Here is a 26,929-nt window from a genome sequence, read left to right as displayed (position 1 = left end):
CATTTAGTAAAATTCCAACTTTTTTTTACCTAAACATAGGTCCTGCCTGGTATGGCTTTGAGTCAACGGGAATACACCGAGGTGAGGAAATAGAAGGGTGTTTATCGCAAGAGCATAGGCAAGGAGCAAGGAAGTGCATACCTCAAATCAAGCTCCCTGAACAAAAGGAGGCAGAACCTTTTATACCGTCACTCCCAAGGAAGTACATATAAACATCATGGACTACAAAGTTATCATGGTGCGCAGGGGCAGTAAGACAAATTGCATTTTTTCCTTTAGTGTGTGTAGAAAATGGTGGATAAGCTCGCCCTGGGGTGGGATCTTAATATTCAATTAGATCTTAACGAGACTTAGGTTGCCTTTAGGATACTTTTGAGGCTGGTAAAAATTTTTTGACTGGTTTAAGGTGGAAACTGAGTTACAGGCAGCACTCAGGGTCTTGAGGACAATGGGCAGACAGAGCAGGTCTTGCTTGATAGTGGCTGAGCAGTTGCTGGCAGCACTCACTATCACTCTGAGGAAAATACAGAACCCCATACAGTCCCACTTTATACCTTCTTATAGTTAAAAGAAGGTCCCTAGGTGGCACAATTTACACTTGGCTACTAACCAAAAAGTTGGTGCTTTGAAAACCCCAGTGACACTGTGTAAAAAAGCCCTGGCAACCTTCTTCTGTAAAGATTACAGCCAAGAAAACCCTATGGAGCTGGGTTGTTCTCTGTAACATATGGAGTTCCCATGAGTCGGAATCAACTCATTGGCAATGGGCTTATTTTTTATTTTATAGTTAAAAGTGTTTCCAAAGAAACCACAAAATTTTTTGTTTCTAAGGTACTGAATTCTACACGTTTGCATTGTTTCTCAGATGTGCCAGGAAAATATTCTGATAGTTTTCCATAAAGTTCCAGCCCTGACAGCAAAAAAAAAAAAGTTTCTAAGAACTTCACACAGTGCTTGGCACATAATAAGTTGTCATGAAATAATTCTAGAAATGAAAAAATTGTTTATGACAATTTATCATAACAATAATTAGGTAGTAGGAGCAGACCCAGCTTTACAGGGCCTGGAGCATGTACAATTTTGGGAGCTCTCTTTAAAAAGAGAACATAAAATCATGTACGTTAAATTAGTCATGAAAATGAGTATCTATTTAGAATGAGAAGTCACTACAAATTATAGCATTTAAAAGGACAATTACAGCAAACATTTTCTTTCATTTTGTCATATTTAATCAATAACCTAAAAAATATACAAAACTAATGAGACAATGCATACGAAAGAGCAATACAAATGCATTTTCAAAACGCTGTTATGTTATATTGAGCTACATAAATGTGTAATCAGATTACTCTTATATTACATATAGTTACAAGTATTTGTTATTGAAATACTTGTTTTCCAGGCCATTTTGCTGTGTTGCTGGGAAATATTGTCATTTCATCCGAAACTGCCAGACTTCACAGGGATAAGATGTATTGGATATGTTAAGATGTGATCCAGTATACATTGAAATGTATAAAACATGAGACTTCATACACAAATGTGCTCACCCCTTATTGTACTGCATTTTGTACTGGTTTGTACCCTACAAACAGAGGAATTCTATGAATTTTAAGAGATTCCCATCAAAAAATAAAAATAATGTATAGTGTGTTTATAATGATATATGCTACATTATTGAAGATACAACTAAGAGAAAGGACCTTGTATTGACTAAACCCTTTGAGAAATGAATTCGCCACTTAAATTTTACATGTTTGATAGTTGGAAGAATTATCTCAAACCACACACACCTCACAGAGCTTCTGGCTCTCTTATTTTAAATGTCGTTTTTCCCCTGGGTGGGCACAAATGATTAAGGGCTTGATTACTAGCTGAAAGATTGGTGATTTGATCCAAACCACAGGTATCTAGGAAGACAGGCTTGGTGATCTACTTTGCAAAGTCACAGCCTTGAGAGCCCTATAGAGCAGTTCTACTCTGTACACATGGGGTCGTCACAAATTGGAATTGACTCTACAACAATTAACAATAAGAGCCACATTCTACCAGCGCTGGGTGTCTGTCTTAGTTACATAGTGCTGCCAGAACAGAGGAAAGCCTGGTGGTATAATGGTTAAGCATTATGGCTGCTAACCTAAAGTTTGGCAGTTTGAATCTACCAGGTGCTCCTTGGAAACCCTATGGGGCAGTTCTACTCTGTCCTACAGGGTCACTATGAGTCAGCAACGGGTTTTTTTTTTTTTTTTTTTTGGCTAGAACAGAAATACCACAAGTGCACAAGTGGTGGCTTTAACAGAAACTTATTTTCTCGTGGTTTAACTAAAACTAACCCATTGCCGTCATGTTGATTCCGACCATATAAGACAGAGTAGAACTTCCCTATAGAGTTTCCACGGAGCAGCTGGTGGATTTAAACCGCCTACTTTTTGGTATTGACTGGGTTTTTGGGGTACTTTTTTGTTGGATGGTGGGTTTTTGGTTAGCAGCCAATCTCTTAACCACTATACCACCAGGGCTCTTTTTCACAGTTTAGGAGGCTACAAATCCGAATTCCGAGTGCTGGCTTTAGGAGAAGGCCTTCTGTCTCTGTTGGCTCTGGGGGGAGATCTTTGTTCCTTGGCTCCTTGGTGATCTTCATGTGGCGTGGCATCTATATTCCCCCATCTCTGCTTGCTTAATCCTCTCCTTTTATATCTCAAAAGAAATCGACTAGACTCACTCTACAGTAATCCTGCCTCACTAACATAACCAAGAAAACCAATCCCCAAATGGAATTATAACCACAGGTATTTGTTGTTATTGTTGTTGTCAGGTGCCATGGAGTTGGTTCCAACCTAGAGCGACCCCATGTATCACAGAACGGAACACTGCCCACTCCTGTGCCATGCTCGCAATTGTTGTGCCTGAGCCAATTGTTGCAGCTACTGTGTTAATCCATCTCAAAGAGCGTCTTCTTCTCTGCTGACCCTGTACTTTACCAAGCATGATGTCCTTCTCCAGAGACTGATCCCTCCTGACAACATGTCCAAAGTATGTATGACGCAGCCTCACCACACTTGCTTCTAAGGAGCATTCTGGTAGTACTTCCTCCAAGATAGATTTGTTGGTTCTTTTGGCAGTCCATGGTATATTCAATATTCTTCACCAACACCACAATTCAAAGGCACCGGTTCTTCTTCCGTCTTCCCTATTCATTGCCCAGCTTTTGCATAGATGTGATACAATTGAAAATACAATGGCTTGGGTCAGGCATGCCTTAGTCTTCAAGGTGACACCTTTGCTTTTCAATACTTTAAAGGGGTCTTTTGCACCAGATTTGCCCAGCGCAATGTGTCTTTTGATTTCTTGACTGCTGCATAAGGTTTTCACTGGCTAATTCCTTTCAGAAGTAGTCTACTGCTGGGTACCTCTACCTAGTCTTAGTCTGGAAGCTCAGCTGAAACCTGTCCCTGGTGGTGTCTGAATACCAGTGGCATACCTTCCAGCATCACAGCAACACACAAGCCTCCACAGTATGGCAAAATGACAGACATGTGGGGGAGCCACAGGTATAAGTGTTAGGATTTACAACATGTATTTTGGGGGGACACAATTCAATTCATAACATTGTCATAGGACACGTTTATATCGAAGCTCTACACCTGGCCCTGAACTTCCGTATCCTGACACTAGGTGAATCAGCACAGTGGGAGATGAAAAGGAGTTAAGCAGCCTTCTAACTTTAGGTGGACCAGTTCATTCACATGTCTCTTGGACTTGGGACCTAGTATAAATGTCTGGGTTTTGCAGCACTGGTACAGTTGTCTATCAAGGGTACTAACTACTGTGAGATTAGCTCCCTTCCCCAGGCCTGCTCTCTGGCTAAGAGAATTTATCAGTGGGTTGGCACCAGTACTGACACTGATTTGCACAAATGGCAAATAAAGGGCATGCTTAAAATTCCTGACTGTGGCTTATCAAAAGGAAACCGGAGCTTGTATGGGCAACTAGGAAATGCCAGGCAGGCCCGTCACCAGGGATTGGATGCATGACTTAGACCCATACAAGAGAGGGTATATGTCAAAAGGGCCTCATTCTAACATAGCGCCTTACTGGCACTACTGTCATGCCCAGAACTCTTTGTTCCAGAGGCTCTTCTGTCTAAAGATTCTGCTAACTGAACCCGGCTACCAGATATACCCAAAACAGAAGAAGTCTGAGTTCTCCACTTTCTTGGACACTGAGAACAAACAATGCCTTGTATTTCCCCCCATTGAAAGCAAATCATCCAGTACTATTTCGGACAACATCCTGTTGTGATCCACAGAGTTTTCATGGGTTATTTTTCTGAAGTAGGTCACCTTTACCAGGCCTTTCTTCCTAGCCTGTCGTGGTCTGAAACTCTGCTAAAATCTGTCCACCATGGGTGACCCTACTGGTATTTGAAATAAGGTGGCATAACTTCCAGCATCATAGCAATGCAAAAGCTACTACAGTATGGCAAGCTGACAGGCAAGTGGTCAAACGCCATGAGGGTGTCCTTATAAAAGAGGATAAGAGACACAGAGACCCAGAAGGAAGAAGGCTCTACAAAGACGGAGCTGGAGTGATGCATCAATAAGCCTAGGAACACCAAGGATTGCTGGTTGTCACCAGAAACCAGGAGTCCTCAGAAATAATCAACATTGCTAAGACCCTGACTCAGACTTCTAGCCTCCAGAACTGTGAGAAAATAGGTTTCCATTGTTTTAAGGTACCCAATTTGTGATAATATATTATGGCACCCCTAGAAAACTAAAACACATGGCAATTTGTTACACACATACACATAAATGTGAATATCACAGCCCAGTTTACACACATACACTTATGCATGTAACTGAAACAAAAATAGTTGTTCAGGTGTGCACAATTTTTGCTAAGTACCTGTATTACCAATCTGACACAAAGGTTCCTTGTCTTTTCCCGAGTAAGAATAAACACAAAAGATAAACTTTATTTTCAGCAACCTTTATTTTGCTTGAGTCAAGCAAAAGGAGTCAGCAGGGATCTAAGCCTCTCCAAAAGAATGACTCAAAAAGGGAAGCAAGCAGTCAATACATGGAAGGTCAGCCCAATTGGACTGGACTAAAAGCAAAAAGGTTTCCGGGATAAAATGAATGCTTCAAAGGTCAGCGGAGCAGGGGTGGGGGTCTGGGGAACATGGTTTGAGGGGACTTCTAAGTCAATTGGCAAAATAATTCTATTATGAAAACATTCTGCATCCCACTTTGAAATGTGGTGTCTGGGGTCTTAAATGCTAACAAGCGGCCATCTAAGATGCATCAATTGGTCTCAACCCACCTGGAGCAAAGGAAAATGAACACCAAGGTCACACGACAACTAAGAACCCAAGAGACAGAAAGGGCCCCATGAACCAGAGACCTACATCATCCTGAGACCAGAAGAACTAGTTGGTGCCCAGCCACAATCGATGACTGCCCTGTCAGGGAGCACAACAGAGAACTCCTGAGGGAGCAGGAGATCAGTGGGATGCAGACCCCAAATTCTCATAAAAAGACCATACTTGATGGTCTGACTGAGACTAGAGGAATCCCGGCGGCCATGGTCCCCAGACCTTCTGTTGGCACAGGACAGGAACCATCCCCGAAGACAACTCATCAGACATGAAAGGGACTGGTCAGCGGGGGGGAGAGAGATGCTGATGAAGAGTGAGCTAATTAAATCAGGTGGACACTTGAGAGTGTGTTGGCAACTCTTGACTGGAGGGGGGATGGGAAGATAGAGAGAGAGGGAAGCTGGCAAAATTGTCACGAAACGAGAGACTGAAAGGGCTGACTCAATAGGGGGAGAGCAAGTGGGAGAAGGGAGTAAGATGTATGTAAACTTACGTGTGACAGACTGATTGGATTTGTAAATGTTCACTTGAAGCTTAATAAAAGTTAATTAAAAGAAAAAAAAAGCAAGAAAAAAGGGAAGCAAGGCTAGGGCTTATATGGGTTGGTGGAGACAACAGAGTAATGAATATTTAGTGGGCTCCTTTCAAGGGGCAGGTACTTCTCAGAATGAAGGTGCGTGTTAATTAGGTTGCATGCACATCTGGAATCCAACATGGAACCCACTGATATTCAAGATGGAGTCCTCTCAACAGCCCTCGGCATCACTTATTATGGGACATAGTGCAAGGGCACTGATCTTTGGCACTACATCACCATCTTCAGAGGGCTAAGGAAGGTTAAACAGTGGTCACACTTTGTTCTTCTGTGCAGGCAGGAGCCTGTAAAGGGGGAAGGGACTAGAAGAACACTAAGAAGGAGATAGTAATTCCCAGGTTGCTTCACCCTTATCTCATGTTCACAGGATGTGGTTCCTGTTTACCAAACTTCTAGGTGGTAATCTTTTAACAGCTCTTTTGTTCCGCCAACACAGTTAACCCTATCTGTCTCACCTGCAGGATTCACCCTTGATGTTTTCTAAACTATTTCAATAAAAAAAATGTGATCAAGACCCACTAAATTGTTTTCACAGCTCACTAATGGGTTATAACAAAAATCCACTGCTGCCAAGTCGATTCCTACTCATGGCGACTCTATAGGATGGGGTAGAACTGCCCCACAGTTTCCAAGGAGTGCCTGGTGGATTGAAACTGCTGACCTTTTGGTTAGCAGTTGTAGCTCTTAACCACTATGCCACTAGGGTTTCCAGTGGGTTATGATCTAACTGAAAACACTGCAAGGGACTTCCTGTCTTGTTTGAAGAGTTCTAATCCTGACCCTCTGGAAGATCCCTCTATGGCCACCAAACAGCTCCGAACAGTAGCTCCTTAGACCTATTTCCCTTCGTGGACAATTAGGACTTTATTACTGTGATGACCACATCTCTCGGGTTTAATTAACTCCTCATGTGCTTTTGGTCTATGAGTTCTCATGACTTACATTCCTAGTTCCTGAAAGGGCCAGTAATCAAAGGACAGACTATATTGCAAAAGAGTGCTGCCAGGGATGGCTGTCTTAGAAGCACAAGCCCCTTATGTTCTTAGCCTTTTCCTCATTTCCCTTTAATAATTTTCCTCATTGCTCTGCCCAGCTTACAGGGCAAAAAGCTGGTCATCACAGACATCATGAAATACATAGTCTTCTCACATCTTTTCTCTGTTTCTTCATCTTGCTAATCTTTCACTCTTGAGAATTCTCCTCATCCATCACTTCTATAAGGAAGCCTTTCCTGACACTCCTCAAAGTCTGGATTAGACGCCGTCTTGCATGGCTCCATGACACCTCTTCTTACTTCCACCATGACACTTATTCCACTGCAGTGAAACCAGCTGTCAGCTTATCTGAGTTCTCAATAACTCTACAGCTCCTAAGAGAGAGAAACTACATCTTTATCTTTATATTTCAGTGCCTAGCGCCCAGTAAATATGCAATAGATGTTTGTTGAATGAATAAATGGGATTTATTGAATTTTGGCATCAAACTGTTCCAGACCCTAGTGATCTCAAATTCGTCATCACATTCTGCACACACCGACTGAATATTGATCTCTTGCCATTGCTTGAAGTTAAAAAAAGACCTTTTGAAAATATGATGTACAGCTGTAAAACAACAAAACTGATTCCACAAGCCACAAATAAACCAGTCTCGTTCCTTTCTAATCATCCTTTACATTGGCTAAGAAAATTCGACCATCAGACTTGAACACATGCTTTAAGAATCATAACTTGGTTTGTTCGTAATAAACTAGTAGTTTTGATGGAAAAATGTTGGAAAGAAACAGACTGGTCTGGAGATTATTTGCAAATAGTATTTGATTTCATTTGTCAAAACTTTACCTGATTTGTTCCTCTGTTCTAAGCTTCAAATTCTATTTCTAGAAAATCTATAGCTGGGTCCTCTGAGACTCATTGTTGACATAAGCCTGCTGCACACACAAGACTCTGTACAACGTATTCAATTCCACAAAAGTTTATTGAATGCCTTCTGCTAACTTTCCGCCATTATTGAGGTAAGGTCACAAGAGTCAGGGTATTTGTATACAATATTTTTTTGTTTCCAATTTCTTCATTCAGCAAAACTGTAAACTTTTCACTTAGTGTTCATAAGGCATTTCTCTAAAAGCTAAGGAAGAAAAAAAGATCAATAAGTTCCCATTTCCAAAGAAATTGTTACTTAGTTAGGGAGATAAGATACACTGGCACAACATGTTTAACATCAACACCGAGTTTAATAACAACATGAGTCGATACTATAAGAAACATTCTGTGATTAAATCACATTCCCCCTGGCTCCCTGTATTAATTTCCTGGGTTGGTGTAACAAAGTACCATGAACTGGGCAGCTTATAAGAACAGAAATGCATAGGCTCACAGTTCTGGAGGCGAGAAGTCCAAATCAAGCTGTACGCCAGGCGACGCTCCCTTTCAAGTCTCCAAAAGATCTTTCCTTGACTCTCCCAGCTTTTGGTAGCACACACGTTCCTTGGCTTGTAGATTCTTCTTCACATGGCTATTCTCTGTCTGTTTCTCTGTGTCTCTTGCCATCTTTTATAAGGACACCTTTCAGACTGGATTATTACCTATCCTACTCCGCTATGACCTTTTTGTTAACTGATAACATCTTCAGAGACCCTTTCTCCAAAGCAAGCTCACATTCACAACTGCCAGGAGCTAGGACTTCAGGTTTTTTGGGGACACAATTTAATCCCTAACACTTCCTGGGTAGCTCTTTGAGTTTACTTTCACAGGAGGCCACCCACAATGTGCTAGAAAGAGATTTCAGATACAGGTTAGCATTTGAAAACTGGTTCTGCCACTTTCTGACTGTGACACAGGGTAAGTTACTAATCTCAGTTGCTTCATCTGTATCTACTCAGAATTATTGGGTGAAAAAACACGTAAAAATGGAAATATGAAACTCTCAATTCACATCTCCTCACTTCCTCTTTCCCTCAGGCCCTGTTGAGGAGGAAAAACAGCCTGTGTGGCTTATTCTCTACTCCTCCCTTCTGGGTAAGAAAAGCCGTTTTTTTTTTAGGGGACGATGGGGGGCGGAGGGGGGGGGGAGGGGGGAGTTTAGGAGATAATAGTGCCACTGGCAAGAGGAGCGGCTCTGGAGGTCCCTTCTAAGCTTGTCAGAGTAGGCAGAGAGAAGCAGCGCCAGCCTCTGCAGGACTCTCAGAGAAGTTCCACAGAGGTTTTCCTTTGGTCCCATAACTGGAGCTGAGACCTGATAACCTGACTAAACTAGGCCCAAAATGGAGTCCCTTGTGCTAAAGTCCATGGCAGCAAACTGAAACCTAAGTTTCCATTTCATGTAAATGCCTAGCTTTCCCAGGAGCTGAAATCCAAGTCAATCAGTTGACCTTCCTGGAAACAGAAATCTAAGCTAGCCAATCAGGACTATCGGCCATTACAAAAGCTTTTCTGACTGTACCAAACTTTGGAACTCTGGTCTTACTTCCAGACTAGATGGTCTCTGGTTTATGAACTGTAAGATAAAGCTGGTGAGTTCATCACAAATTTAACACCATGAAATATTTATTTTTAACAGACCTGAAAAAGAGGAGCCAAGTACAGCCTATGCTATTGAATGCTCACAACAATTTGGTTGCCCTCTTCTCCTGTTTCTTCCCCCACTCCACCCTCCAGCTTACTATGTGGTCACCATCAGCCCCACCACAGGGGACAGGGGCATGGAGTGGCCTGATGGCTGCTCCAGACAGGCAATGCCCTACGCAAAGAAGTGGCTGAAGATATGGATTCCTGGTGGAACAAAGAATCATGATTGCATCTCCCCGAGATGGTGTTTAGAGGCAGAGGAGCTAGAGTGAAGCTGATCATCACCCCCAGAAACCATTCCCATTACCTACACAGGAAACTACCACATAAAGTCAGACCTAAGGACATGAGGTTTCATTCACCTCCCTACTGCCCTCTCCTCTCCCACCAGAGAAGCCAGACTTGAAGAGGAGGAGGCTGGAGATGTTTCAGAGCTATGCCAAGCCAGCACCCTTATGCTCTCTTCCCCTTACTCTCCTCTTACCCCACCAGCTCCCCAGCAGCCAGAATCAGGACTCCAACCTGCTCTGGAAGGAAGGGGAAGAGATGAGATTTAAAGCACATTTGAGAAAAGCCTGAAACTGGAGTGAACTTTTAATAATCAAAAGTGATTGGGAATGATAAAAGCTGCTCAAGACATCATGGAGAATTAGGGGGTTTGACACAGCACAGTTGCAAGTAGTGATGGGAAAACATGAAACAATGTCCTATTCATACCATTAATGAGTTGAGGGTCCTTAACAAACCCAGATCCCAGCCTGTAGACACACTTGAGCAGAGCTGCTTGTCTTCAGGGAATGAGTGGGCTTGAACTAGGAGTTTTCAGCAAGGACAAGGTAGAGCAAAGATGAGCGGCACCTTCCACTCCATAGTTTTCTCTGAAAGTGACTCTGAGGATACCTATCCCCCACCCCCAACACGCACACACTACCTTGGGCAACAAGAACCTCCAGTTTATGAGGATTAGGATTTAAAAAAAAAAAAACTGTTGGCATCGAGTTGATTTCGACTCATGGTGACCCTACAGGACAAAGTTGAACCATAGGGTTTCCAAGGAGTGGCTGGTGAATTCGAACTGCCAACCTTTTGATTAGCAGTGGAGCTCTTAACCACTGTGCCACCATCAGACTAAACTAAATTGAATTAAAAGGCCTGCCTGCATAGAACCTGGAGCCAGAGGCCTGTGTTCTCTTGCTCAATTGACTCAACCTCAGTTTTTCCATCCATAAAATAGGGATGATATAAGCACCTACTGAGAAACAGTTTTAATTCTCTAGAATCCAGATTTCTAGGGTCCATGGAGTTGGGATGACCCACCCAGGCCATTGTCCTGACATCTTCTTTTGAACCCTGAGCCTTGAGCAAACTGGTTTCCTAAAGCCACCTTTAAGTCACATAATAGTCTAATATTAAGGACACAGGTACTTAATTATATATTGTATATATAATTTCACTTGATTTAATCCATAAAGATGAAATCCATCCATCTCAGCCATGATGAAGGCAACTTCTGATTTTCACAAGGAAAGAGGAAAGTAGCAGGAGAGAAAGGTAGCAATACAGAAGCCCAACCCATATATGCAACTGTTTTTATACAAGAAACAAAGATTCAAAGGGGTTAAATGATTTGATCAAGCCACCTATACATAAGCAATAGAGTCAGGGGGAAAAAAAAAAGGCCAGCTGACATCGACTTCAGCATTCTCTTTGCTGTATCAGTGGTTCTCAACCTTAAAAAAAAAAAATTCTTTTTTTTTTTTTAAAGCTATGTCAAATTCTGACCCCCCAAAATCACCGTACAACAGAGCTGAGTTTACTGCTTACAGAGTTGAGGGTGAGAAACAGTTTTAACTCTCCTGGAATCCAGATTTCTGGGTTCTATGGAGTTGAGGTAACTCACCAAGGCCATTGTCCATTAGATGTTCTTTTGAACTTTGATCCTTGAAGAAAATGGTTTCTAAACATCATGTGTGCCTCAAACAATGGCCTAGGTAAACTAGTAAGACCATTTTGCCTTGAACATTGTGCTCTTGAAGAATTCCAGTCAGCTTTGGGAAACAAGGTCAGACTGGGAGCTATGTTTTACAGTAAATCAGTAATTATTTTAACTGTTCTTCAAGAAATGCTGTATGAAACCCTTCCTGACCACAAATTGTTTATTGGTTCTCTTCCAGCCCTTTATCCATGGCAATGCCAATAAGATCAGGTATAAAAGTACTTAGAGGTTCTCTCTGGAAATTTTTGATTCTCTAGTCAAAATGCTACCTTGATTTGCACACTGTATGTTAAATAAGCTTCAATCAATTTCTATTATTAGCTTAATATAATTTTTTGCCTTAGTAAGGGAAAGAAACATGGACAGTGCTTTGGCAGTCTCTCAGAGGGGGAAGGCTAGGTCAGAATTTATTGAGAAGTAGAAGTTTCGTTGGTGTTTCAAAATGGGGATTAGGATCAGGTAAAGATTACAGGAAGGAACCCTAGTGGTGCAGTGGTTAAGCTCTCGGCTGCAAACTGAAAGATTGACGGTTCCAACCCACCAGCAGCTCCACAGGAGAATGATGTGGCAATCTGCTTCCATAAAAATTTACAGCCTTGGAAACCCTATGAAGCAGTTCTACTCTGTCTTATCGAGTCCCTGTGAGTGGCAATTGGCTAGATGGTACTGGCTTTTTTTTTTTTTTTTAAATCACACACGTGGAATCGCCATGAGTTAGAATCAACTGCATAGCAATTGTTTTGTTTGTTTTTAAGGATCAAGATATGGCAGTCCAGAATTGATTGAATCAACAAGGCAAGAATTTTGAGGTGAGGGAGTCAAAGAGTCTTAAGGTCCAAATTGTGTGCTGAGGCTTTTTATTGAAGAGCTGATACATCTTTGGGAAGGTTCCTATAAGGAACCATCAAGCCATTTCCTTGGGCAAAACACACCCAGAAAAGTAAAGTCATGATAATGAAGACAGTGGAACAGCAAAAAACTAAAAACCAAACCCCGTGCCTTCGAGTCGATTCTGACTCATAGTGACCCTATAGGACAGAGTAGAACTGCCCCATAGTTTCCAAGGAGTGCCTGGTGGATTTGAACTGCCGACCCTTTGGTTTGCAGCCGGAGCACTTAACCACTACACCACCAGAGTTTCCCGTGGAACAGCAAAGCCTTGTTAATGTAGAGAGTAAAGTCTGTGGGGGAAAGGTGGTTTCCGTTCTCAGTGTCCAGGCCTAGTATAGAGGTAGATGACTTCGGTTCCCAGCTACACCTAGGAGCTTTAAAATACAGTGATGCTTGACACCTACCCCAGATCAATAAAACTAGAATCTCTGGGAGTGTGGCCTGGGAATAATTCCAAAAGGCAGTCAGGGTTGAGACCTGCTGTCCTATAGCTTTGGTTCTTAAACTTTAATAGGCTTAAGAATTTCCTGAGGAGTCTGCTTAATATGCATAAGAATCACCTGTGGAATCTGTTAAAATGCTGGTCTGGGGAAGGACCAAAACCTGTTGCCATTGAATTGATTCCAACTCAGAGCAACCCCATAGGGTTTCCAAGGAGCAGCTGGTGGATTGAAGTGCTAACGTTTTGGTTAGCAGCCAAGCTCCTGGGAAGGACCAAACCCAAACCAAACCCGTTGCCATCAAGTCGATTCCGACTCATAGCGACCCTATTATAGGACGGAGTAGAACTGCCCCATAGAGTTTCCAAGGAGCGCCTGGCGGATTTGAACTGCTGACCCTTTAGTTAGCACTGAACCACTGTGCAAATGGGGTTTCCTGGGAAGGACCAAGGAATCTATATTTTAAACAAAAGCTCTGAGGGTGATCCTGGGCAGGTGGTCTAGGGCCACACTTGGAGAAAATGGGTCATAGATCACGTCACTTAAGGAAAGGCACACAAGTCAAAACAAATGTCTCACCAAGAAACCAAGAGCACCACCATCCTATCCAGGTAGTCCCCGCAATATGTCTGATCTTGGTAAACAATAAGGGGCCACCTACATGGTACAATTACTGGGAACAGAAAATCTCCATTATCCTCAAATCCCCAACAAGAATACATGTTTTGTTGTTAGGTGCTGTGGAGTTGTTTTTGAAACATAGCAACCCCGTGTGACAGAGTAGAACCACCCCACAGGGTTTTCTTGACTGTAGTCTTTATGGAAGAGATCACCAGGTCTTTCTCCCATAGTGTACATACTTCAGAATCTTCAAAAGTCCCCTAAAATTCAAATGTCCCTTGGAGGCAACATGTTAATCACCATTAGCTATAATTAACAAATACCTTAACAAGGTGCCAGACCCTTCAGGAACCAGAACAATGATGAAGCTGGGAAAGGGGGAAGGGGCTGGAAGGGAGGGCATTTCACACCAAGAGGAGAGAGGCGGGGTAAGTATGACTGAAAGAGGAATTTGAGGCCACCACAGGCACACTTCTTCACAATCATATTCTAAGGCCAGCACGAAACGTGTTTGTTAATCACCTTGCAATAAAGGTCTGGCTTGTGTGTTGCTAACTTTCTTTCTCATTATTTTCTTCCCTCCCTGTGAAAATCAAAAGTTGCCTTGATCATGGCTGAGATGCATGAAATTCATTTTCATAGACCTGAACCAAGGGTTTGAAGTGACATTAAATATAATTAAGGACCTGTGTCCTTTACTGAAGGGCAATTTGCAACGTGTATCAAGAATCTTTTTAAACTACGTCTTTTGTTCTCACAAATCTCCTTCCAGAAATTTACCTTTAAGAAACTGTAGAAGGTGTGGTTTTAACTTTTACAAATTTGGACAAGGACGAAATATCCCATGACTTTATACTTGTTTTTATAATACATATACTTAGTGCTTAGTATATGCAAGGCACTGTTTTAAGTGCTTTATACACATAAACTCATTTTCTCTTCAAAACAACTGCATAAGGTAATGTTAAAACAAAATCATTTTAAGCCAGTAATAGAAGTTGAAGTTTATTTAATATAAGATTTGCAAATCGAGGTAATATTTTGGCCAACCAAAAAAAAAAAAAAAAAACCAAACCTGTTGCCGTTGAGTCGATGCCAGTAAAAAAAAAAAAGGTAGAGACCCTATAACCAAAAAAAAAAAAAAAACCAAACCCAGTGCCGTCGAGTGGATTCCAACTCATAGCAACCCTATAGAGACCCTATAGACAGGGTAAAACTGCCCCATAGGGTTTCCAAGGAGCGCCTAGTGGATTCGAACTGCCAGCCTCTTGGTTAGCAGAATCTTATCAACATTGCCATGGAAAATGGGTGGAACAATGTGTATATAATAACAATTTACCTTAAAACTTCTAGTCTGACCTTGGAGTTTCTGTTCCTCGAAACTGACTGCACATAGATAATTCTTCTAAAGAGCCCAGTGCCTGAGGCAAAACGGTTTTATGAAACTCCTATTAACCTGACTATAATAGGCCCAAGATGGAGTCGCTTATGCTAAGCCCCACATCAGCAAAAGGAAACCTAGCTACTTTCTAAATGTCTGACCTTCTCACGAGCCAAAACTTAAATCAACCAATCCACACTTGCTGCCTTCCTCAGCTATGGTGTATGACCTGGCTAAGGAAGTTCTAATATGCCATATAAGGAAAGTGACTTAGAACTGATTTAGGAGATAATATCAGAGGCATTATTCCCTGTCCTTAAGTACAGAGAATGTGACTCAGCTGAAGCTGGACTCGCGAGGACACTTCAACTGGGCTCTGAGGTATAAAGATAATAGCTAGGACAATCTCGGAAAACGTATTCTAGAGAACCTTTCACATAAACTAATCATAAACAGCGCAAAAGACCCACATACTTTCTGCTGTTATCTTTTTTTATTAGCATTTAGTGAATAGTAAGATTTGTTGGACCAATGAGGACCCTCCTGACTGTGCTTACTGAAACCTGTACCAATGATATTAAGAACGACAATTCAAAATGTAGAATGAGGGTGATTTGGCAGTTTTTAGCCAATCTGTGAAAAGGTGAAGCTATCAATGGTTTCCCCCATTTGTAACGTTAATACCTACTGATGAGTCTGTAACATTCCTTGGACTCAGGCAGACATGGCTTTGGCAGCAGGCTTATCCATTTCCTGCTTTTGCCTCTTTGAACATATGCTGAATAAAACCTTTCCTTTTGCTTCCCTCTAACTTTGAAGTGCTTTTACCCTAGAACAGAACTAACCAGTTGCTTTTTGCCTGCCATTACTTCCTTGTTGTTACATCTCTTTGCCCATATAACTCTGGTCTCTTCCACTTGTCCTTTGGAGCTCTTGTCTGACTTCTAGACTAGACACACCCAATTCATGAATTGCAAATAAAGTTTATGAGTTCATACCCATATTTAATCTTGTAGAAATTTTATTATTGATACTGTCCTCTGCTTAAGATCATTGTGTGGCTTAAGGAAAATGATGTATGTCAACGTAGTCTGCAACCTGAAAAATTATTCCTAAATGTAAGATAATGTACTTAAACCAACAATAATAGCTCCTATTTATTGAGCACCTACTATTGGATCAGAAAATACATGACGCTTGGACCATACTCCCCTTTCTATTACCCAAAGCAGGCATTGCTAATCAATCACAGTCGTCATTCCTACAAAAAGCCAAGGATCCTTCTTCACACAGCACTCTAATCAGCCACCGCCAATTGATCCGCACAGGCACTCTTGCTAAAGCCTATTTGTCATCCTGGCAAACTACTCGTCAGGCACTGTACTAGGTGCTTCATGAAATTAAGCTTCGTTTATTTAATCTTCATAACAACCTGGTGTAAAAAGAAATTTCCAACAAAATATTAATTTTTGTTTGAACTCATTGGCTTTATCTAGCAATTCATGAATGGGGCAGTGTATGTGCCTGTCTGGCTGCACTGCACATGCAGACAGGCTGTGCCTCAAATTTCCAGGCATCCCTAAGACTGCTGGGAATGAGGCATGCACACCCATGGGCATCAACCATTCCATGGGTGCTACATTCATCTGTGATCAAGCCCAACACACAGTGTGGGCAAAGTGAAAGCCATTATTATTATTATCTATAGAAAACAAGGAAACCCTGGTGGTGTAGTGGTTAAGTGCTACGACTGCTAACCAAATCTGCCAGGCATTCCTTGGAAACTCTGTGGGGCAGTTCTACTCTGTCCTATAGGGTTGCTATGAGTCGGAATTGACTTGATGGCACTGGGTTTGGTTTTTCTTGGTTTATAGACAGCAAATAGTAAACGATGACAACAAATTCTCAAAGGGAAATGCTTCCCTTCCTCAAGTTACATATGTCCATTCTTACGTTGCTGGGCAGGCACCCTGTGGTTCAGATCAGATGCTGTGTTCACATCACTACTGTCTCCGGCAACCACTATGCTGCCTGGAGCGCCTGCAGGGCTCCCAAGGCTTCTGCTATGTTGCTGGGCCTTGTACTGCCTGTGGGAAGACTCTAAGGATCTCCCAAGATTGCCCAGGATCTCCCAGGCCTCTGCCACTGGGTCCTTCTAGGTCTCTGCCACTGGCTCCCACCATGCTGCCTAGGGCACTGTGCCACTGTGTTACATTGTCTGGGCCCACACTGCCTAAGGACCCACGTGGCTCCCACCATGCTGCTCAGAGGAGGCATATTGTACAGGGCACAACCAGGCCTCTGCCCTGAATCGGCAGGTGTTACAGCTCTTTAGCAGCAGACTTACCTCCTGCACAGAGGCACCCAGCACTCTCCCCATGCGCCGGCAATCCCACCACCACCATCTCTCTTTTCATGGGCCTACTGACCCACCTTCTCTCCATCTTCAGTGATACAGCTCTCTTTTCTGGGTCTGGGAGGTTCTCAATGCAGAGTCTCTGGGTCCAGAGGATACTCTCTGCTCCAGACACTTCTCGATGGTAGTGAGGTTTCCCCCAGTCTCTGGGGGATTGGCCTTTATATAAGCCTAACAGGGTGACAAAACTGACCAATCTCCTAGCCTGACTGCAAAGGGCTCAGTTCTACTGGTTGGATTTTCAAGCCACTGTGCACATAATGGAAACGCTGGTGGTGTAGTGGTTAAGCGCTACGGCTGCTAACCAAAGGGTTGGCAGTTGGAATCTGCCAGGTGCTCCTTGGAAACTCTGTAAGGCAGTTCTACTCTGTCCTATAGGGTCGCTATGAATTGGAATCGACTCGATGGCAATGGGTTTGGTTTTTGTTTTTGTTTTATGTGCGTAGCATTGGAGCTTTGGTGGTGCATTGGTTTAGAGCTCAGCTGCTAACCAAAAGGTTGGCAGTTCAAATCCACCAGCCACTCCTTGGAAACGCTATGGGGGCAGTTCTACTCTGTCCTACTGGGTCACCATGGGTAGGAATCAACTCGATAGCAACGGATTTAGGTCTTTTTAGTATGTGCGTAGTAAATCAACTAATCCCTCGCAAGATTGGGGCTCAGCCAATGATTTTGTGGGAGTTACAAGACCATGGCTAGAAAGACTATAAAAAAGCAATTCATTGCACCACAGGTAGCATCTAGGTTGAAAGTCAGGGTGGAACTTTAAACAGTGGAACAAAGCAGAAGGATTTTATAGGCAACAGACACACGGAAACAAGGAAGCTATACTGGGTAATTTTGGATTGGTTGGAGGGCATTTTCTTCTGGGTGATTGCAGATTGGCTGACTTAGGTTTTGGCTTCTGGGAAAGTTAGCTATTTATTGGAAATAGAAACTTCATTAGGTTTCGGGTTGCTGACATGATGCTTAGCACAAGTGGCTCCATCTTGGGCCTAGTATAGTCAGATTAACACTAGTATGTCAAATTTTATCTTCTCTGTTTTACAGAGAAGGAAATTGAGGTTCAGAGAAGTAATAAGTTAGGTAGCAGAAACTTGTTTTGGACCAGGTTGTCTTTCCATATAACATGTTTTATTCATGCAATGAACACTTATTAATTGTGTACATAGGCGCTGAATCCTTTGATACAAAATAGGTTAAGATGGCTATGCTTTTACCTTAACTGTATAGTTGGTGACCTTGATGTCTGTCTAGGGGAATCTTGGCGGGACTGTTTGGGAAGACCAATTCTCTGCATAAATAAGAAAAGCAGATGGAAATACTGGCCACAGGCTCCCAACCATCGTGCCAGTGAGGTCTGCCTAAGTTTCAAGGATAAAACTACACAAGCTGATGTCCTTTAACAGAGTGACTTCTTCCTTCTTCTTGTCTCACCTAATCTAACGGGTATGGCTGTGATGGAGAAAACGAGCATCTGCCTCGAAGGAGCCGAGGTAACGTTGAGGGGAATCAAAGAACGTGCATATTGATGGACCAATTTGAATAGGTATTGATTACTGGTAGCTGCTGCCTGAATTCTTAGCTCCTGTAATGGGTGATATGGGTTAGTTATAAATCAGGGTAAGGCTACTTTTTCTGTTTTTTAACCCAACAAACCCTTAGAGGTTTTGTTATTTTTGTTTATAAACACTCAGTTGATAGAGAAGGCAGCATGAAGTAGATGGAGAAGTGGCTTGGTGGTTACTGATTTAAAGGCCATGATAAATGAAGCTCAAAACCTATAGGTAAGTAGAGTGACGATTTGAGGAGCGGGCATACATGATTCCCTATTGGGAAATTGATGACGCAAAGAATTCTCCTGATGGGGGTAACATTAGAAAGGAGCCATAATGATTTTTCTTCTGGAAGGAGGAGAGTGCAATTCTAGAAAATTCTCCTTCACTCTAAACTGGATCAAATGCAAAAACCAGAGGCAAGAGTGAATATGATGGGCTGTGAGGTTTTCCTTCTGTTTCTGTTCCATCATTCAGCAGTTGTTAAATGACTTGCTATTTATTAAGGTCTGGTACTCTTCAAAATAGCCATCCAGGACTTCCTTTTTTTTTTTCCAGCACTGTCACATCATGAAACATACCAAACCCTTGGTCACTGAGTGGATTCTGACTTATGGTGACCCCATGTGTTACAGAGTAGAACTGCTCCATAGGGTTTTCTTGGCCATAATCTTTACAGAAGTAGTTCGTGGGTGGCTCAAATGCTTAAGCACTAGACTACTAGCCAAAAGGTTGGCAGTTTGAACTCACCCAGAAGCACCTCAGAAGACAGGCCTAGAAATCTCCTTCCAAAAGATCGCAGTCTTGAAACCTCCATGGAGCAGTTCTACTCTGCACACATGGGATCACTTGAAATCGACTCAGTGGCAGCTAACAACAGCAACACAATCTTTACAGAAGCAGATCACCAGGACTTTCTTTCACAGCACCACTTGTTGTTGTTAGGTGCTGTCGAGTCAGCTCCAACTCATACTGACTCTATGTACAACAGAACAAAACACTGCCTGGTCCTGCACCATCCCTGCAATCACTGTGATGACTGAGCTCAACCTTGCAGCCACTGTGTCAATCCACCTTGCTGAGAGTCTTTCTCTTTTTTACTGGCCCTCTACTTTACCTAGCATGATGTCATTCTCCAGGGACTGAACCCTTCTGATAACATGTCCGAAGTACGTGAGATGTAATCTTGCCATCTTTCCTTCTAAGGACCATTTTGGTTGTGCTTCTTCCAAGACAGATTAGTTTGTTCTTTTGGCGGTCCATGGCATATTCGATATTCTTCTCCAACACCACATTCCAAAGGCATCAATTCTTCTTCGGTGTTCCTTATTCATTGTCAATCTTTTGCATGATATGAGGCAGTTGAAAACAACATGGCTTGGGTTAGGTGCACCTTAGTTGTCAAGGTGACATCTTTGATTTTCAGCACTTTAAAGAGGTCTTTTGCAGCAGATTTGCCCAATGCAACGCGTCTTTTGATTTCTTGACTGCTGCTTCCATGGCTGTTGATTGTGGATCCAAATAAAATGAAATCTTTCACAACTTTTCTCCTTTTATCATGATGCTCCTTATTGGTCCAGCTGTCAGGATTTTTGTTTTCTTTATGTTAAGGCATCACTAGGTAGGTTTAAACCATCAATCTTTAGGTTGATAGTCAAGTGTATACCATCTGTTTCACCCAGGAACCTTGTCATGTCATGAGGGGGACGACAGAAAAGTCATGTTCTTGACTATGCATGAGAATAGAAGGAAGCTGAGAGCCTATTGGTGGATTCCAAGGAAGTGCACACCTAGTAATATTGTGATTGTTATATCCATTCACCATCCATCCCATACACTTGCTGAGTGCTGGGCTTTGCACTTTTGCCTGGAGACACATAGATAAACAAATCACAAGTCCCTGACTCAGGAGCTCACAGTCTTGTAGGAGAGAACAGAAGTCAGACCTGCAAGTTGATGCAGGTATCCTCGCCATCCAAATATAATCTTTAAAAAAAATGTGTTGAAGTGCATATTTTCATACAGGGGAACCTATACTCCCCTGCTTTAAATTGGAAAAATAATAATGTGTTCCTATCCCATCCAAGGTGGTATAGTGGTTAAGAGCTTGGCTGCTAATGGTTAGTTGTAGCTCTTAAACACTATGTCACCAGAGTTTCCAAAAGGTCATTAGTTCAAATTCACCAGCTGCACTTCGGAAACCGTATGGGGCAGTTCTACACTGTCCTATAAGGTCGCTATGATTTGGGATCAACAACAACAGGTTATCCTATCTAAAATCCCAGCCATTTTCTCGAAGAATGTCTGAAAACCCTTTGAAGCACCTATATGGCTATTCACCAAAGATTTCTGCATAAATATAAAGATTTTAAAATACCAGTTGTCAAATTTTTTAGCACTTAATGAGCTCCTTATGGTTTTAGCTGTACGCAATGACACAGAAGCATATTGGCTATGAATTGTTTTACTTCTACTGCAAAGAACATGCCCTCAGTACACGTCACTTTGATTGTTGCCCTTAATCCACTGTACACAGTGTTTTTCCAGATTTAAAAAATAGCATGCCAGGTCCAGTGAAGCTTTCCAGAACCAATGACACTTTCAAAATATTTCTGCATTTTCTTCTGCAGAGAAAAAGTTGTAAACACAAAAATGGGATTACATGCAGGGCCAAGCATGCATCCTTTGTGTGTTTACCTCTCTCGATACATTCTGTCACTTTTAAAGCATGGACTTTTCCAGGCCTTTTACATTCACTTGCTTTCTCTTTGGAAACCCTGGTGGCATAGTGGTTAAGTGTTACAGCTGCTAACCAAAAGGTTGGCAGTTCAAATACAGCAGGTGCTCCTTGGAAACTCTATGGGGCACTTCTAATCTGTCTTATAGTGTCGCTTTGAGTTGGAATTGACTGGAGGGCAATGGGTTTGGGGCTTTCTCTAAAGGCTGTGATTTTTGGGGGGAAGATGTTTTCACTTAACATTGTGGAACATTGGAGAATGATAATGCATAAGACTATTTATTAGACAATGCAAGTTGAGATAAAGCCCTTTTGGGAGAACAGCTGACATATGACTGCAGGGTACTCTTCCCTTTCTTTTCTGCATTTGCATGCAACCTAAGTAGGCAGATTTATTACTATGGGTTTCTGATTTCGATAGAGATTGTTGGGTGAAAAATTTTGCAAGTCATTATAGCAAATATCCTCATGATGAGTACATAGCAAGGGTTGCCTGTAATTTCAAGAGGTATGGTGGTCACACAGGAGAGTGAGGTAACTCTGCCTGAGAAGGACGGGAAAGATTGGCCCGGGGGAAGCAGGTAGAAGGAAGATCTGCCGGTTGATAGTCCACCATACAGGTCAGGTGGAGAGGTGGAGTGGGGGCATTTTTGGCAGAGAGGAAACATGTGCAAAATCAGAAATAACCCCAGCATATTGCATCCAGGGAAACGGAAAGCTGTTTCATATTGCTGAATTGTAAGGAGTAAGGAGAGGGCAGTCATGGTTCAGTGATAGAAATCTCACCTTCCATGCAGAAGACACAGATTTGAGTACTTTGCCAGCCCTCTTTGTTGTGCACTTATATAGACTGCTCTCATTTTATTCTTCATAACAACTAATTTTAAGGAAGGTACTGTTACCCTCGTGGGGGCAATGGTAGTTCAGCGGTAGAATTCTTGCTTTCCATGCGGGAGACTCAGCCCAGCCAATGCACCTCACGTGCAGACTCACCTGTCTATCAGTGGGGGATGTGTGTGTTGCTATGGTGCTTAACAGTTTTCAATGGAGCAGACAGACTAGGAAGAAAGGCCTGGTGATCTATTTCTGAAAATCAGCCAACAAAAACCCTATGGATCACAATGGTCCAATCTGCAACTGATCGTGGGGATGGCACCAAACCAGGCAGCATTTTGTTCTGTTGTGCATGAGGTCACCATGAGTTGAGGGCTGACTTAATAGCAGCCAACAAAAACAACAAAGAAGCAAGGAAGAGTGAGGTGGGAGTCGAGATGGGAGAAAGGGGCATCAGACTGAATATGAAGAGCCTTGTTTGTTTGGATATTATTCTGGAAGATAGAGAACATAAGTGAAGACCTTTAAGCAAAAGGATAAAGCATTAGATTTGAGGTTCAGAAAACTCTTGAAACAACATAGAAACAGAATCTGAGAACAGGAGACCAGACCATTGAAGGCTTACAGGCATTCTGGTGAGATATGGCTGAGAGATGATGAGGATCTGAGCAAGGGAAATTGCAATGATGATAAAGAGGAGGGGATGAACTGGAGAGAGGGCTGAGAGATGAAACTGATACCATTTAGTGGTCTCTGTGATAGAGAGGACAGTTATTCTTATCTCAATGTTATAGATTAGGAAATTAAGAGAGGAGATTGTCGTTTTCATTTAGTATCTCCCAAACCTAACCCAGTTCTTGGCAGATCCCCAATACACATGAATGAGTAAATTCCATTGTTTCGCCAACACACCTTCAGCAAGGTGCTGAGTCAATGAGTCAGATAACGAATCTGTAAATGAATTAGTAAATTAAATGATTACTTTCCAGTAGGGTTTGATGGTCCCAAGAAGCATTCTGGCTTCTCTTTCTAATTTCTACCACCCAAGAAACCAAAAAACCCAGTGCCGTCGAGTCGATTCCGACTCATAGGGACCCTATAAGACAAAGTAGAGCTGCCCCACAGAGTTTCCAAGGAGCGCCTGGCGGCTACCACGGGCCCCTTCAACTAGAGAGCAGAAATCTCACTTGAAATATTGCAGTATTCTTCTAACTGCTCCTGCAGCCCTAGTCTCTCTCTGGAAATCCCAAAGCTAGAAAGGTCTTTCAGTCCAGGGTTTTTTTGACCTATGCTGGGCTCAGCCATGAAACTTCTTCCGTCATTTCTTTCCCTCTGGTGGAAATAATGGTCTTTATTCATCCACCTCACACAGATGTTGGACAGATTGATTAGTTAATGTTCAAAAATTGCTTTGAGGATGAAAAGTGACTATTATTATTATTATTAAGTTGTCTAAGAGAAATTCCCTGCCTTTTAAAGGGAGCCACAGAATGGCAACCAATGTTTAATTTTAATGTTCTGTATCTCACAAGCAGAATATCTATTTACCAATGAAGAAAAATATCTCCACATAGGATAGATCCTTGAAGCCCATTCATCTGTTTTTGACCCAGTTACCACCAAGGAATGTAACTGGGGCAGCAGGGTTAAGGTTAATGTCTAGGCCTTATTTTAGCAAGGGGTTTGCCATCTTATCCAGAAGCACTGATGATAAAACATGGCTTTTTGCCTCTTGTAAGACAAAGGTCACCTCAAATGCTACTGACATCAAGCTAAATCATACACAAAGTGTTGGAGATGTATACATGGATTTTTTTCCTCCTGAAATGCTTTGAACTTACAACCTTTCACCTTGGCAAGAAATGAATAATGATTTCTCAGGGGTATTTTTTTTTTTCTGTACATAGATAATTTTTGTGCGTACAACTCAGAAGGCTCAGGATTAAACAAACAAAAAAGAAAAAGGTGAACATTTTGAATTTTCCTATTTTTTTTTTTTTAAGTTTGGGGCTTGACAAAAATAAATCGAGGAAAGTTGCCAAAAAAGTTTAAATTACCTTTAAATAACAGGGAGAAAAATACACCTTAATTTGAAGTGCTTGAGTGTTGAATTGATGTTGGTGGCTTGATATTCCAAGCTTGATTTGCTACTAGTTTTCTTCAGCAACTTGGGCTTTTAGCGTGATTTATGTCTAAACTTTAGGAGTGAAATTTATGAACTGCATTAAGTGCTAAGGAAGAAGCATAAAAACCAGTAATTTGAGAGTCTGAAGCAGTGGAGTGCTGTGTACAAATAGGTTCAATGGAAATAATAGGCTAATAGATGCATTGGAGAAAAGCAAATGGCTTTCTGACATCCAGGCACCAGAGCTTTAGGAAATTCTTTAATTGTCATCTAATTGGCTCGATGAGATAGTGTTGCAAAAGATGTATGAAATCAAAGAAGTGACATTTTAAAATGAAACACATTTGGGTAAGGAAATGGTGAAATGTATGGGAGGGTCTGTCTCATGAAGGTGGTCAGTTGGACCATAGTAGAAAATCAGCAAGAGTCACCCCATTTTGGACTTTGCCCAGCAGGAGGCAGAAGCGAGGCTTCAAGTCCAGGTGTGCAGGGCTCCTGAGCCCATGATCTGCCTTCTACATGCTGCCCCTGCCTCTGCTGATGCATTATTCAGGTGGATGGGTCCCTGCCTCCGGAGTCATTTTCCTGAGAAAGATGAATGTTCTGTGTATGGCTAGACAGCCCTTGGCGGGCCTGGTCACTCCATGCTTTTGTTCCTGGGCTGCAAGTTGACTTTTCCCACTTGTGTGCCAGGATCCTCTCTGTTACTGCTCTGTTTCCCAAGATTCCTCTGCCAGCCATGTTGTCTCCAGGGTGTGTCTGGGTACTTCTCCTCCTGCCTTTTCTCTTTGTTGAAGAGCAGTTGTTCTGGAACGCTCAGGCTTCTACTCCCTATTGGCCATCATTCACAATTTCAGTTTGGCTGGAATCATCTGGGATTTAACTACGAGATTCTCTGTCCAAAAATGCTCACAGAATACGCAGAGAATGGAAGGAGGGAGGGGTGTTCTCATGTAAGGATCCTAGCTAGGAGTTTGACACTTAATCTTTGCCACAACTCTATGTAGCAGAGATCATTTTTCCTTTTGATAGATAAAGATAATGGGGCTCTGAGAGAAAAAGGAGCTTGCTTAAGGTCACAGTAAGTTTTGGAACAATAACTGGCCCTTTTCCCCTTCAATACTCCCTATCGCTCTTGACCCATCCACCAATTCCTGCAGTATTTGGATTCACCAGCATCTTATGGGTCCATGACCTCAGAACTGCAGAGGGGTCTCAGAACTGGAACGCTTGCTGACTTAGGACAAGGTGAACCCCTTGCCTGAGTCCTCCTAGGCTGGAGATTCTCTGGGTTGAGATGGGGAGAGTTGGAGAGGAAGCTAAAGTGAGGAGACATTGTAGGTCCCTGAGTAAGGAAGGACCTCAAGCCACACCCTCTAGGTGGGCTGGGGCCTCAATGTTGGGGTTCAAGGGAAAACAAAAGCCTAACTAGTATTAAAAAATAATCAATACACAAAGAAATTAAAACATACAAGTTTTGTTAGAGTCCAAAACCAAGCCAAAGCCTTTGTCTTCAAGTCGATTCCGACTCATAGCTATCCTGTAGGACACAGTAGAACTGCCCCATGGAGTTTTCAAGGAGCACCTAGTGGATTCTAACTGCCAACCCTCTAGTTAACAGCCATAGTACTTAACCCCTACATCACCAGGGTTTCCTTAGTAGAGTATTCTATATACTATAGTTGTTGTTAAGTGCCATCCAGTTGATTCTGATGACACATGGCATCCCCATGTGACAGAGTAGACCTGCCATATAGGGTTTTCTAGGCTCTATTCTTTAAGAGAGCAGATTGCCAAGTCTTTTCTCCCATTGAGCTGTTGATAGGTTCGAACCACCAACTTTTCAATTAGCAGCCTAGTGCTTAACCATTGTTGCACCACGACTCCTTGTATGCTATACCTGTGGCTGTCGAGTCGACTCTGACTCCTAGTGGCCCTATAGGGCAGAGTAGAATTGTCCCATAGGATTTCCAAGGCTGCAATCTTTATGGAAGCATACTGCCACATCTTTCTCCTACGGAGTGGCTGGTGGATTTAAACCACCAACCTTTTGGTTAGCAGCCAAGTGCTTAACCACTGTGCCACCAGGGCTCCTTCTTATGTATTACAGAAAAAAAAAAAAAAAAACCATTGCCATCGAGTCAATTCCGATGCATAGCAATATTATAGAAAGGAATATATATACCATATATTCTCTGCAGAACTCTGGTGGCACAACAGCTTGGCTGCTAACTGAAAAACTGATGGTTCTGAACCCCCTCCCCAGTGGCTCTGACGGAGGAAGACCTGGAGATCTGCTGCTGTAAAGATTACAGCCTAGGAAACCCTATGGGCAGGGGTTTCTGTAGTGAACAATTTCACATGATGTGGTAAAAATGTGGGAAATTGTTCACT

The 26,929-nt window shown here is 42.3% G+C and overlaps 1 long non-coding RNA gene across 5 annotated transcripts in view; it reads left to right on the top strand.

Annotated features, from left to right (window-relative positions):
• Positions 1-18,846, top strand: part of LOC126077211 (uncharacterized) — a 129,970-nt gene extending 111,124 nt beyond the window's left edge. For 2 of the 5 annotated variants that reach the window (XR_007517680.1, XR_007517678.1), the window contains exons 4-5: positions 8,933-8,989; positions 9,531-9,634. This is a non-coding gene — a long non-coding RNA (uncharacterized LOC126077211). Of the gene's footprint in view, positions 1-39; positions 239-2,815; positions 3,034-8,932; positions 8,990-9,530; positions 9,635-18,540 lie in introns of those variants that run through there. The other 3 variants (XR_007517677.1, XR_007517676.1, XR_007517679.1) reach the window with 3 other exon arrangements.
• Positions 18,847-26,929: the final 8,083 nt, after the last annotated feature.

This window comes from Elephas maximus, chromosome 5 (assembly GCF_024166365.1).
Source record: "Elephas maximus indicus isolate mEleMax1 chromosome 5, mEleMax1 primary haplotype, whole genome shotgun sequence".
NCBI lineage: Eukaryota > Metazoa > Chordata > Mammalia > Proboscidea > Elephantidae > Elephas > Elephas maximus.
Note: the sequence above shows the minus strand (reverse complement) of the source record. Positions and strands in the feature narration are given on the sequence as shown.